This window comes from Falco peregrinus, chromosome 1, assembly GCF_023634155.1.
Source record: "Falco peregrinus isolate bFalPer1 chromosome 1, bFalPer1.pri, whole genome shotgun sequence".
In the NCBI taxonomy this organism is placed as follows: Eukaryota; Metazoa; Chordata; class Aves; order Falconiformes; family Falconidae; genus Falco; species Falco peregrinus.
In genome coordinates this window covers 68,639,252-68,653,974 of record NC_073721.1, presented here as the reverse complement: position 1 = coordinate 68,653,974, position 14,723 = coordinate 68,639,252, and the positions used below count along the sequence as shown (strand labels likewise).

General features: G+C 39.2%; 1 long non-coding RNA gene across 4 annotated transcripts in view; it reads right to left on the bottom strand.

The window, feature by feature from the left end:
- The window catches only part of LOC114013972 (uncharacterized), a 37,695-nt gene extending 23,507 nt beyond the window's left edge, over nt 1-14,188 (bottom strand). Inside the window, exons 1-2 of one of the 4 annotated variants that reach the window (XR_003557276.2) lie at nt 13,479-14,188; nt 11,317-11,417 (exon numbers count right to left, since the gene is read on the bottom strand). This is a non-coding gene — a long non-coding RNA (uncharacterized LOC114013972). The remainder of the gene's footprint in view (nt 1-11,316; nt 11,418-13,478) is intronic. The other 3 variants (XR_003557275.2, XR_003557277.2, XR_003557274.2) reach the window with 3 other exon arrangements.
- Nucleotides 14,189-14,723: the final 535 nt, after the last annotated feature.

Below are 14,723 nucleotides of genomic sequence, written 5' to 3'. Positions count from 1 at the left end.
TTGTTGTTAAATATTGAACTTTATTGCTTACTTTTTGTATAGCACTGCAGAACTTTTTGAGGTTTCACTTTTTATAAGACAAGCTTCACTGTTTCCTAAATTCCTGAACGCATAATGCCTCATAGCTCCACATTAGGGCTTTGGGTATTGTCCAGCTCTTATCATGGTGTACGAGAGATGCAGTGCAAAGTGAGTGGAACTTCACAAAATCCTTGAAAGCTTCACGTCAGAGACATACATGCTTAGATACCTACATATTATAGCAATTGTTGCTGTTTTCCTGCTATGTATAGATAGCTACAATTGGGATAGTTAAAACCCAGCATCAAAACATTGAGTAGGTTTAATGTATTTGTTTGAACTTCTGTTACTAATCTTGTGCATAAGCTGTAATTTATTTCCTTTTCTCATTATGCATTAGATTGAATAGAAGTGTTGTGCTAAAGTGTTTGTGTCGTGTTGATAAGGCTGGGTACATAGCTATGAGGCTGTTGCACAGCAACAAAGTCTATTATCTTTACATTACGAGACCACTGTAATTTTTGCATCTTATACTCAGAATATGAAAATAAACTGTAGTAGAAGGTCTTCAGAAGAGCTTTGTTCTCAGCCTGCATTTTTTCAGTCATTTTGTCTTTCCCAAATGATCTAAACGGTATTACATTTCCTGTCAAATTTAATTTAAAAAAACAAACCAACTTCACACTAATTAGCTAATTAGGGGGCATAAAATGTTCTTTCTGTCCGTCTCTATTTTTATTCTTGTTTATTTCTGAAGTGTGAATGGGGTGGAAAATCCATCCACTAAAAGGGAGATGGAGATAATTGAACTCTTTTTATACAGTCCCAGGTAGAAATCAAATCCAAGACCCAGAGGTGAAAGGTGGGTTCTGTAACTACTATACCAAACTATTCTTGGTAATTATCAGCATGAGCGTAATTATTAAAATTTCAATTATACTCACAGTATTACATCTCTCCAAGGGGTTTAACTCCACTGATTTTCAACTTGTCTTGTTTTTTTGGTAGACATCCAGTTGGAACAAAGTTGCTGGATAATATTTTTGACACAAAGGGTAACACACTTTTCAGAATACGTGATCTATATGTTTTGTCCTCAATGACACTTGTGTGCTTCCAGATTTTGATTGCTTGGTAACACTACTTGGCATAGCGAGGTATCTACTTCAATAGATTTAAATTACTTATTACACAAGAAACAAAAAACTGCATCCAGACTTTTCTCTCTTAAAATCTAAAGTTTGAAATTGCTATCTAGATTAACAATACTGCACCTTTTGATTTTAAAATAATGTGCACTCTTTGTCTGCTAATAACTTTTTACATATCTGTTTCCTAAAATTTAATTAGCTAATGTATGAAGCCAAATAATTTATCTATTTTAAAATATTTTGTTTATATATCTTGTTAACTGTTTCTGAGTATTCAAACCTAAAATGCCTAATAAAATAAGGATTTATGATCAGTGGGAACCACATGAAATAATTCTGTTTCTTTAGTGATTTTGTATTATCATATTTGTTGCTTACACATTATGTTTGAGTTCGAGTTACTTGGTGTTTGAGCAGCTCTGAGTAAAAGTGCCATATTATTCTGTATTTACAGGAGTGATACTTTCAGTAAATGCTTATGAGAGAGACCATTCTGTCTAGAAGAGGTATGGAGACTTCAACTTGAAGACTGAATATGAAGGCAAAAGTGACTTACATCCTGAAGATGTGTGAACTCAGCACAAAACAAATTAAACAAAACAATGTTAAACAGCAGCAAAGGTATCCTATATTCCTGCTGCTCATCATATGGGCGTGAAAGAGACCTTGTTTAACAACTGTAAGATCCTTAAATCTTCATGGGAAAATGGAAAACATCCACAAGAACTGGAGGAAAGAAGACTACGGTAAGCCTGGAAGAGTACTAAAAAAATCACTTGAACTAGATGATCATTGCATACCCCTTCCAACTGATACATTCTACTCTATTTTAAAAATATTCTATTCTATTCTATTCTATTCTATTTCTATTCTATTCTATTCTATTCTATTATTCTATTCTATTCTATTCTATTCTATTCTATTCTATTCTATTCTATTCTAAGCTATGCTATTCTATGCTATTCTATGCTATGCTATGCTATGCTATTCTATGCTATTTTTTTGGGGGGTGGTGGTGGTGTTACTGTTCTTGTGTTCTTTGATGGGCATCTGCTTCTGGCCACAGGATGCTGCATTAGATGAACATTTAGACTGATACTGTATGGCCAATTTTAATGTTTTTCTGTAAGAACTATCCTTTTAACAGTTACAAGGTAAGGCTGCAATGTGGCCTGAGAACATCTGTTATACCAGCAGGATGTTGAATTTAGTGACAGGGTTTATGTGTAATCAAGAATCTAGAGAAACAATAGATGGGTGTATTGCCAGCTTGCACAAACTCTTGATTCACAATTAGCGCATTTTGAAGAGTGGACCAATTCATTGTACTTTTGTAATGTAGGGACCTAATGGAAGGTTTCAAGATCAAACACAAACTGTACCCAGTGTTACAGATATGTGCCTTGTTAGTACAACCATAAGGGGGAAACAGAAAACAAAGCACCATTAGTACAAGGGTACTTTACAGTACAAGTACTGATGCATAGAAAACCATGCAATAGCTTTGGAGGACCCTCCCTGACTCCCCCACCCAAAAGCAGAATGTTTTTAGGTACTATAATTTTTTTTTTTTACTTTTATGAGAAGATAAATCTTTGTCAAAAGGCAAGGGGTGAAATAAACCCATGATTTTAAGGATTATAGTAGGGATCTGAGCTATTTTGCGTGTACTAGTGCCATGCAAAACTTTGAAAACAACCATATGGTGCAGCTCAGAACAGGAAAACAAAGGCCAACAGATAAGCTCGGCATCTATAAACATGTAAGGCTACAACAATGTCATCGGCTCTTTGGAAGAAAAGTAATCAAAAACAACCCAATTGCAGTTGTACAATGGAGGGTTGAAGTATCACCAGGAGGAGTGTAAATTGTATTTACAATGTCAGGTAAATTTTTCAGCCTGAAATGATCATATAGGTATCAGAACTCGAAAGAATTTATTATTTTAACTAAATGGCTTTGTATAAAAATGAAATACAAGCCAAAACCATATAAAAAAATGATTAGGTACTGTGAATATACTCCAACAATTAATATAAATTTGCCAAGATGTAGTTAAGGGACAGAAATGTCTTCTGGGCACATTGCACCCAGAAAAACACGGAGCATTTCTGCAAAGTAAAACTATCTGCTAAGTAGTTTTACTATTTGCAAATATTTACTATTTGCTATCTCCAAAAATAGTTTTACTAGCAAAAATAAGTGGAAAAAAAACCCCTAGTGAAAATTAATGTAAGAATTATGTAAATTGAAAATGACTGTTTAACCGGCCGTGTGATATTGCCAGCATGTTTGGTTAACGGTGTCTTGCCAAAATCTAGCTCTGCCCCATAAACACTGGCAATGGGCTGATGGGCTGGTTCTCATTCTCTATGCAAGTAAAAAAGATTCCTTTATAACAAATGCCTCTGGCACTAGTTTGTCATGTTACCTGTCCTTCCACTTTGTCAGGGCTTCCCACCCTTGCAGCTGAGGACAATCATGCTCTGAATCCCAGCTGCTGTAGCCGACACATGAACACGGCCTGTGCTCTCTACCACCTCCGCTGTGTGAGCAGTAGCTTCCTACATAAACTGGAGGCTGCACATATGTTTATAGTAAACTTATGATTACACATATGGTTATAGTAAAGCTGGTCCTTCTCTGCCTTGGAAAGTCCTTTTGAATGAAAGCAAAAGTCTCTGGTATGTTTAGATCAACACTTTTGGTTTGTTTGGTGTACTCTGGTCTGGGGTCTAAGCCTGGATCTGGAAAGAGAGACATCTGATTTGTGAGATACAGTGGTACTTTGGTACAAGGAAACTTTGAATAAACCATAAAGACCCCCTTCCTGGACACTCACTAAGTTAAAATGAATCCAGAGTCCTGGCAAACAAGCAGAGAACATTTGGGCTGCTCTGTATCCACTGCCTGCAGGTACCGGGATGCCATAAACCAGAGGGCACTGCTAGGAATATGGAAAAGGAGAGGGAAAGGTCAGAGAGATAAATGCCAACAGTCACAACAGAGACAGATGCTGCGGGGTTAGTTGTAGTACAGAAAATGTCTTATTTTTTAAATGGGAGATGAAACTGATAATTGCAGTGTTCCTGATGTTACTGAATAGGGACTACGCCAGAATATGTTACTTTACCTTATATTACAGATGCAGATGCTGAAGGAAGACCTGGTGAATGAGATGCAGACATTTTTGTACCTCACCAGCAAACAGGTGATTCCATGGTCAAATGCTCCAAACCTTCAAGTGATAAATCCATCTCCAAACCCTAGTAATTGTTACTACAAGCACATCTCTAAATGAGATTTTTGACTTATCTATAAATACATTATTTGCCAGCTGAGTAAGCTTTATAACAGCTGAAGGCAGTAAAGGCCACAGATAAATCTGGTACTTTATCAGCGCAGCTAAAAAAACTGAGAAAGCCTTTTGTCCCTCCCCAAAACCCTGTGAAGCAACGCTGTCTTCTCTCAGATAAAACTCAGCTGGTGTAAGCCAGAAATACTTCTGAATGCATTTTGCAGGACACTGTCTTCTTGTTTATCAGTACAAGATAGTTGATGTCACATTTTCCTGGCCTCTCTACCATTCTAGTAAACTAGGTGAACTTTTATTGAAAAACATTAAGATGATAATTTTTACCAATCATTAAAAAAATAAGATAAATGAAAGAAAAGTTGTGTGAGTAACCAGGAAAGATTAGCAAGTCTGTGAGAATGGGTTTAGAATATTTTATATAGGCAAATGAACATTAACACATGCAAAGCTGTTGAGCTGTTGCATCTACCAAAAACACAGGTCAACTCACAGAAGAGTTCCTGATCACTGCAACAGAAAATTGGAACTTGGAGCAAAGTAAGCATATATGTTTTTCTGTAAGTTTAAAAAAAAAAAAATGTGCTAGCCCTAATTTCCCTGAAATAGCTTTATTAGAAAATACTGCACCTAGGGAAGTGATTATGTATCTTGAATTTATTGTCCTTTGTCATCTACAAGTCTATTGCCTGCCAGCAAGTGGCACAGTTAGGGGTAGGGAGCGAAGCAGATGGCAGACCTGTGCAGTCTCAGGTATTTGGTGCTCCTGCCCGTTCTCAGCCTAGCTACCTGCGGAAAACGGTGTACAAAATTGCAATTAAAATAGTGGCTGCCACAGATTGCCTGTTGTGTTTATGTCTGATTAAATTACAGCATGTTAGCACTACAGCAGCAGTGGATTCACCCTGAACCTGGTGGTAACAGGAAACATGAGCTGCAGAACCGATGGTGGCTTTGCCATGAAATCTGGGCAGATACATACATCGTACGAGCTCACGTTTGTGGCTGTATCCAGTTTTTGCTTCTTCCCAGTAAATGCATGCTCACTCCCTGAGCCACCATCCATGTGTGAGCATAATGCTGCAAATCTCTGTGGTGCCCACACCTAGGAGGATGTTGTAGAGTTGCTGTACTCCAGATGGCGAAGCTGCACTGTCCCCAAGACCAACTAATGTGATGAAGGTTAGCAAGGACCTGCTTTTTTTGCCAGAGAAAGCCTCAGGTAAATGATAGCTGCCTAAAACATAGGAAGCAGAGCAAATGGTCTGACCATCTCTTAATAGTACTGGTGTTTGACGGGAAGGGTTTGGATGTCGGGTATCCACACAAGGCACCGCACAAAGCACTTCAAAGGCTATCCTGAAAGTTGTTAAGAAATTAACTTGATAGTATAGGTGGCTTAAGGATATATCCATATCTTTTTCTCTAAATGCTTTGTGGAGGTTTAGAAGGGAAGTTGTGACACTGGGAACTTAACTGCAATGTCCACAATTATTGAGGGTAAATGTTGCTGTGGAAATCTAGTTACAGCTCACTAGAAATGGTCAAAGAATAAATCAGCTCTTTTGCAAGATGTGTATTAAGAGACATGACTGGCTAGCACAGGAGGAGCTGGAGACAAGCTGTTACATGGCCAAGAGCAGGAGTTTGGATTTTGGCAAAGGGTCAGAGGGATGGAGTGAATGGCACAGGAGGAATGCTGCCTTAGCTGCTGGCAGTTGGGCAGCACGTAGAGGGGGGAGCCAAGAGTAAGGCATATTAGAAGGGAAGTTGCTATATTAGAGGAAAACAAAATCATGAAATGGGGCTGCAATGGTAACAGGAACAGTGGTCTCATTTTCTTCATGCAGTGTGGAAATGGATGAAATATGAATAAGGTCAGTGTCGAATGTATTGCCGTGAATGAGAATCTAATGAAAATGAGGAGTCTAATCCCAGGAACAGGCAGTGTAAGTGAAGTACAGATGCTTTTATAGTGTACAGGATGGTGGATCTCTCAATCCTCCATAATCATACTTCTGACCTTAAGTGATGTATATGCATGGGCAAGCCTATGTGTACAAATGCACATGCGCAGTAGGGATGTGCATTGTCATAACTACTTGTTACAAAGCAAAAATTGCCATCCGATCATTTCGCACAACAGAATCTCCTGTGTCAATGGTAGCTCCTATGGATTTAATCGAGTCAGCAGGTTCTGCCTGTATTGCCCAAGGCATGATGGCAGCACCTGCCAGCAAAGCACCCCAGTGTCATTGCTCCTCGCACCCTCTCTTGTATCTGACCCTGGAACCTTTGATTTTGAAAGGACACTGTTTTCTGCCAGACTTGAGAAATTAGGATTGTACCACTTGCATGCTCCACCTTCCCTACAAATCCATTTTTTTCTTTTAGAATAGTTTGTTTTCAACTCTTTTTTGTCTAATGTTTACAGACATGGTGTGAGTATCTAACCGAGGATGCAGAGCTACATCATTATACTCCACTGTATCCAGCAAAACCAGTTCCCAATGCAACTTGGAAACCTGAAAAAACCAAACTGCTTTCCCTACCATACCCCAAGCTTCCAATGGTATGTCAAAAAATTCCAAACACTCAAACCTATCCGACATAAGACTGTGTAACTCTACTGCCTTAAGTCAAGCATATTTTAAAGTATATGATGACCTTGTGCTAGGACTCATAGCCTGAGCATGTAAGGACATCTGCCTTAATCAGATAAATATCAATGTTTTCAGTGGGTTTTGCACTGGTGGTAGCTCTAAAAATCTGCCTGTTGGTAAGCTGTCATAAAGAAATTCAGTATTTGCCCTGGTTCTTCCGTTACTTTGTTTAAAACCAGCCAACCAATCCACAAACCAATGACCAAAAAAAGCTGTCTCCCTTGATATGTTATTTTTTAATCCACATTTTGATTACATTATATCATTTTTCCTGCACAGAAAAAAATAGTGTAGGGAAGTTTTAGAACACCTGTGCTGATGTTAGCTAGACACGTAGGTATGTCTGTACCTGCTGCTCTAGATGGTTTGGCTCTATGTCTGTGTGCAACATAGGCTTTGACAGTATTTCTGTATTTATGTGTTATATTTGATCATGAGGCAGTAATTTATTAAGCAATGACAACAAGGGATATACCTGTATAAATAAAAGGATGAAAACAGAATCCCTAGATGACTGCAGAAACATACAGAGATACTCCAAGCTCTCTGCTCTTCCCATTGTCACTGACAGGAGATGGTGCTATGCTGGGGATTTGTTCTTAACCACAAAACCATAAAAAGAGTTACTAGACTTGTCATATAATCATTATATTGGATAAAAACATACAGGTAAATTCAATAAATAACAGCCATCTTCATTTTTTTTCAGTTTCCACTAATTCTTCTGTACAAATAGGTATTTAAATAACATAGGCTATAAAGCAGCAGCAACCAGCCAGAGTGTATGTGTATAGAAACTCTCCAATATAAATTAGTGCCTTTTAAAAATCACTGTAAACTCTGTTTTCTGTAATTATAACAAACACTAGAGTTTTACACATGTAATAGTAATTTTTTAGTGTCTTCACCGTTATTTTCCTTTTGATTTATTTAACTAATCTAACTTGAGCAAACAATGTTAAGTGGGGAAACAGATGTGGTTAAATAGCCCATAATTATGCCTTTAGTCATCTGTTACCATCACAAGGCTCCTCCTGCTACTCTGACCAGAAAAAGTGACCTAACTGATTTCACCAGCAGCCTTGCCAGTGCCTGATGCAGAATAGATGGCCTTATTAAGCAATCAGAAAAAAAAAAATAAATAAAAATCAACCATTACAGTGGAATAGTAATCAGCAGTGTTTATACTAGCCCCACAATGCACAATCAGAACCATGAATTCTGCTAATTGGGTACCTTCTGCATCCAGAGGTGCCTGCAATGGGAAACAAAAGGGACTTGAAAATTAGTGTTTGTAGCAATTAGTTTCTGCCTAAAGGCTTAGCCCAGTTCATGGAAGCCATGATTCAAACAGGGATTATTATAGTAACTATGGTATTTAAATGTCCTCTGTCATTATTTAGCATCAAATTTAGCATAGCAAGACTAATTTGGATTTACTCTTTAAGACTAATTTGGATTTACTCTTTAAAATATGATTGTTGGGAATTTTTAAAGTCCCAAACTGCAAACCATTTATTTTATGCTTTTTTACATTTCCCACATCAGTTGTTTTCTTTTAAAGATTATGAGCCTGTTTCAGACTAACTGTAGAGGTGATTAAATGTGTTTGCTATTGAATGGCTGAGATTTAACAAATGGTATATTGGAGACTGTTGGACTATTGTTTTTCACAGAATGATCTGTGCTATATTGGCACGTTGAGGGATTTCATACTTCATATAAATGTAAAGACTGCAAGTTTATTGTTTATAAACACAGCCACAAATTCACACCAGTGAGTAGCAGTATACAAATGTCTAAGAAGAGAAATTTAGGTATGCAATTTTCTGAGTAAACTGCTAGTGCATTTACAGATGGGCCTCGGTGAAAGCTCAGTGGATTATATTAAATTGGTTACAAAAAGCCTTTTGCCCTTTTCTTTCCTTTGAATCTTTAGCATTTCTGACGTAATAATCTGATAGACAAATGTCCGTGCTTCAGTTCTTACCATTATAGACTCCCTGCTGTAGGTGCTTAAAGGACAAATTAACAGTAGCACAATTCGAGTAACCTCTTCACCTTTTCTATCAAAGCATCAGCTGCATGTTCTTGCTTTGCTAAAGCTCTCCATATGGTTACAGCAGGACTGTGACAATAGTATACAAAAAAACCTTAGAATTCAGGGGGGAAAAAAACAACTCGGGAAGAAATAGGAAAAGGGAGGCAAAAAGTCTTTAAGTCAACCCTTAGTCTTAGCTCTGCTCTTTAAAGGTTACACTGAATAACAGAAATGTAGCATCTACAATTTATTAATAAGTTGCCATCCTCATTAGTTAACTGCTGTTTAATCAGTATGTGATTAACTGTGTGACCTTAAAAAGATTGTTATTAATACAAAACATTACATTACGAAACCATTAAGTTATAGGAAAATATTGGTACTTTGAAGACAATCAGAATGATAAGTGTGATAGTTTTTAGAGATACTGTACCAACATTTCCTCTGACTGATTGCATTACATATTGATATTAGCAAGTATCAGTATGTAGTGCAATCAGTCAGTGGAAAATGAGTGAAATGTGAACTAATGAGAGCTAATTGTCTCATATAATAGCAAGGACACAGAATTCTATCAATTAAATTAGTCTGAGTTGGAACAACTATCAGTGTAATAATGTTGATAATATCAACCAAATTAGATGTAATGAAATAAATGGTATGCTAAAGATCAAGGATACCCATCGGCCTCGACCCCCACCTCCTGCTAACTCGTGAGCAAGCCTCCTGACTTTGGGCTCAGTTTGCTCCGAGTTCTGCCTGACGCACAGCCTGAAACGTGCGGTTCTGCGTTGGGAGCACAGGTACAGCAGGCAGTTTTACAATTCTTGCAATTTGCATCTGGCAAATGGGGGAACCCCTCTGGGAAGGCGAGGCAGTGAGCAACAAGCAGTAGAGTTATGCCATTAAAGACTATTTCTAGCTTCGGCACAGCTCTTGGTGAAACCAGGGGATGTGTTGGGTGAGAAATGCTGGCTTGAGCACACCGGGTGTGGAGGCTTTTGTTTTTCCCTTTGGGAATTACAACCGAACATCTGCATTGCGTGACCAGTAATGACTCATGGTGATCAGCACTGTTTTCTCTCTCCTTGCTTAGTCCCATTCCTTCCAGTTGCTGTTGGGCAAGGCTACTGAAGGTGTTCCACAGCTGTTCACAAACAGGTCCCAGACTCTAAATGCACACAGGACACTGAATGGCCGTTTTCAGAGACGCTGAGCATACAGCAGCTCCCACTGAGGCAGAGGGAAGAACTGGGGCCATCAGTCTTTCAAGTCTTGGTATTCAGGAGTTCAAATGGACCTAGAAGCCTGACTTCACCAGCTTCTGAGGTTCCAGCCTCTGAAATTTCTGTTTATTGTGTATTTAAGCACTGTATACCGCTCTGTTTCACCCCCCCCACTGTCAGTCTTTCTAATTCTGTGATCACTATGACCAAGAGATGCACGTTGAAAGACCAAGTAATCTATCAGTCGCTCCTGTAACAGGGCTTGGGATTATTAACAATATGAATTCGCAAAAGGAATAGAGAACATTGATCTGGGTTTATGAAATGAGACAGAAAGACATTTAATTGATTTTAACAGTCCTAATCACCTGTTAACTGCAAATCCCTCCTCAGTTAACACCCTAGAAATGTATCCTGATAAAATAAAAAACAACTAAGGCCAGAAATTGGATGTTCAATGGTCAGAGACATTTTCAAGTTTAAGATAAAGACCAGACCACCAGTTTTTGACTCACATAAAATTAGTTTCAAATTGTTATAACAGAGTCACAGCTTCTGGACTTTCTCAGAAACATGTGAAACAACTTGATGTCCAGACTGAGTGTGAGCACCATGAAGGGTTAAAAGGTGAAAATCCCAAATGAACTTTGTGTTGCAGTGAAAAATTATCTGTAAAGCCCACTTGCTGCTGCAAGGCCTTTGGACCACGCTATCATGCAAGTATTTGAGCTGGTGAGATATGGTTAAAAGTAACTCACATATAAAGAGCAGATACAGGACAGGGACCATAGAAGCAAGTGAGCTGGTAAAGGTTGGCAAAATAGGACAGAGAAAATGCATGCAACTTGTGAAGCGAAAAAGGGAGAAATAATAATAAAAAGGTCTGTGAGTCTAGACTTACCACAGCCTTTTTTTCTGGCTGAATATCGTAAAAGGTGAACGCTGGCACTGTTGCAGAATTCACTTTGCCAATCTGCATTCCTTCCTGGAGCTACTCTCAGTCTAGGATGGCAGAAACACGGAAAAAAGTCAGGGCCACACAGGCAATCAGTTCTACCAGGGATGTGATGCGTGCTTATCTGAAATTGCAGCTTGGGAAAGCATGATAGAGAGAGAATGCCCTAGCAAAATTGCAAGGTTTGTCCAATGACTGTTATGTTATCCTTTAAAAAACCTGCAGCTGTGTAGGAATGTTTAAAAATCAGCCATACAACTGGATGAAGGGAATTTTTCTAGCCATATCAAATGAAGTGGACGTAAGAGTGTTACAACTGAGCCATCTCACTGATATCCCTTTGAGGTAAAATTCACCTCCCTGTATTACAGGATCACAGGAGGCAAATGCTGGAAATGTCACCGTGCTACAGAAAGCTTGTGTCAGAGAAGGGTAAGGCACCTAATCCATGTGTGGTGCTGAAACCACATCACTGAAAAACATGACTGCCCACTAGCTGCATGTTTTATTTATTATTTATTATTTAGAAAGCATTTGACACCTTTCTACCTCAAAGGCTTAGAGGGATGCTGGCAGCTGTCAAGATTCAACAACACACCACTGAACTCACCACAGACCTCTGCTGTCAGTACCAAATCCCAGTGTGAAGAGCAACAGGTGAGACTGGATTGCTTCCATTGGGCTAGGCATAAACCCCCCACCATCTCAACAGGAATACTGAATTTATTTGGAAACTGCTGTGAAAGGATTTTGACATATAGAAGGAGCAGAAGTTTCCATTGGTGGGACTGTCCTAACTGATCTCTGACACACTAACAGCGTGATGACTGTACCACAGTGACTGAACAGACGTGAACTGTCCTGAATATGTTGAAAAGATCAAGCACATACACTGACATAAGTTGTAAAGATACAATGCTTTTTAGTAGTAGAAATACGGTTAGAGAAAAAGGGACTCTGCCAAAAACTAGCTGATAATCTTACTTAAACTTTGTATGGATGGGAAAAAAAATCAGGAAAGGAATTACAGAAGCACTAAGGGTGGAAAGGCCTAGGGAAGGCTAGCCGACATGAAGATCAGATAGATGATGGATGGACCGGTGAGGCCACAAGGATACCAGTCTGACTAGAGAAGTACCTGGAAACTCTGCTACAATATCATCACAGGTCATGCGTGATCACACAGATGTATTTGTTGAAGTTATAACAATCAGTGAGTGAATAAATTTGTCAGCTAATTCTCTTAATACATAAGGATAAGTGAAATATTTAATGTAGAGTCTTACATGTGATTACCAATGGTTATTTTCAGTGGACCTTCCAGGTCCTTATTGTTCCTTCTACTTTTCATTTAGGAAGACTATTATCTCATCCATTTTTGAGTTGCCATTAATTTCACCCCCCTCATCTGTTAATGGACTTTCTTTCTCTTTTGTATTTACTTCCCTAGCCATAAAAGCCTTTTTAATCCTCCCGAGCCCCTTTTTATTCATTCTGGGATTGATTGTAATGCTACGCTGTGCCCTGGGTAAGTAGCTACATTGCCCCAGGAGCAGGCCAGAGAATTAACTAGGGCTTGGAGCTCTGGTCTCTCCCTGCGCTCTGCTCCTGAAGGCAGGGCTGGGTTGTGGCTATGCAACTTCCAATCTAACCAGTAACTTCGGCTGGCAAACCAGAGGGAAAAGCATTTTGCAGATACAGTGCCTTCTTTTGCTTGCAGGCGATGGGTCCTGCTCTCCATGCCAAATCTCTTGCTGCACAAGAGAGCAACACGCAGCCGGTAATGTAACACTTTTCTGTCTCTGTTAGTCTCAGCTTCAACATTTTAATTTTTCATACCCTTGAGCTAGACAAAGAAGTTGCGATGCTGTGCTGGTCAGCAGGCACACAGGTACTATTAAAAAGCCACAGTCGGGCAGCCTAGGTAGGGAAACAGCATCATGTCCTGGTGCATCGTTGGTGGGTAACGCCTCAAATAGTTCACCTTCTGCTTTTTGGCTCCCCATGTCAACTTTCTCTATTTAAGTCTGGATGTTTTAGATTGGTTTGCTAAATGGACCTTCTAGGATTTGACTGCATGTGTGTGTGTGCAATGTCTGTCTGCCTACCTTTTAGATATTCCTGTTCTCCCTTTCTCTCCTTCCCTCTCCTCTGTAGTTTGCCAGCCTTTCTTGCAAATCCATTCACACAGGAATCGAGAATCCAAAGGTGTTAGGGACACAGGTGATCAGGCCAGGACAAGAAATCCTGTGAATGCCATCTCTGAGGGAAGTGCTGCAGCCAGTGCTTCATTAGGCATGAGGGAATCCACTGCTTGGTGAAGTTCTACCTCCCGTATGGGTTGTCTGGTATCTAATCAAGGGAAACTTCTGTTTGAAGCTTTTCCCGTGGCTGGGCTGCCAGTAAGGGCTTGTGTATGTGCCTTCTCTAACGTCAAGTAAGCTCATGCTGTATGTTAACATTAACTCTGTCAAAAGAGCAGTTGGCCACAACACAAAAATCCATCAGCTTCATTAGTTTAGTTTAACTGTGGGCTGAACAACTGCTTTCTTTTCTACTTTTACAACTCTTTATAATCTCAGGTATATCAGCAATACTTCACAAAGGCAGTGTTTAGGTTTCATTTCCCCCTGCCCCCAATTTTCTTTTTCACAGGAGCTATCTGTGGTACATACATTAATTCAAACTTAATATTCACCTTTTTTGAGGGCTCCCTTGCCATCTTTAGTACGTTTGTTTTTATGAAATCAGATAGCTTTTAATTTATGTCTTACTGGTATGTTTTCAGATCACTTCCGATGGCTGTTTCTTTTTCTCTAGGAATTAACGTGGTTTCTTGTTCTGGGTAATAAAAGTTTGTAACTTGAGAACCTCCTTAATACATGTGTGATTGTATTTGTTATCCAACAGAGAAATGGGAGGTCAGGATTTCTCCATAATGGTTTTTACAGGCTGGAGAAATAATTATCCTTCCTTGGCTCCGTGTGCTTTGTAGTAGGAGCTGTTCTTCCCTCCAGGTTTGCTCAGTGTGTGTCATTCCCCATGCTCAGTGGGGTAGGAGGGTTGCCATATGTGGCCACTAGTCTGCCTTGTATAAAATCCAGCCTGTTGCACTGCATTGCCATAAAAACCTGAAACGTTGTCTGTATAACTGCATGCAACTTGCAGGGGAAAACCAGTGGGACTAGTTAATCTGTAGAATGAAAGAGGAGAAACTGGTTGGGTATTTTCTCCGTAGTTATTAACGATCAAAAATGATGGTATGGAAATGTGTCACAATATTTATGAAAATGAAGGATAAAATTGCAGATAATCTTTACTTGGCTCTTTCTACATTTCTGCCTTTAGCCTTC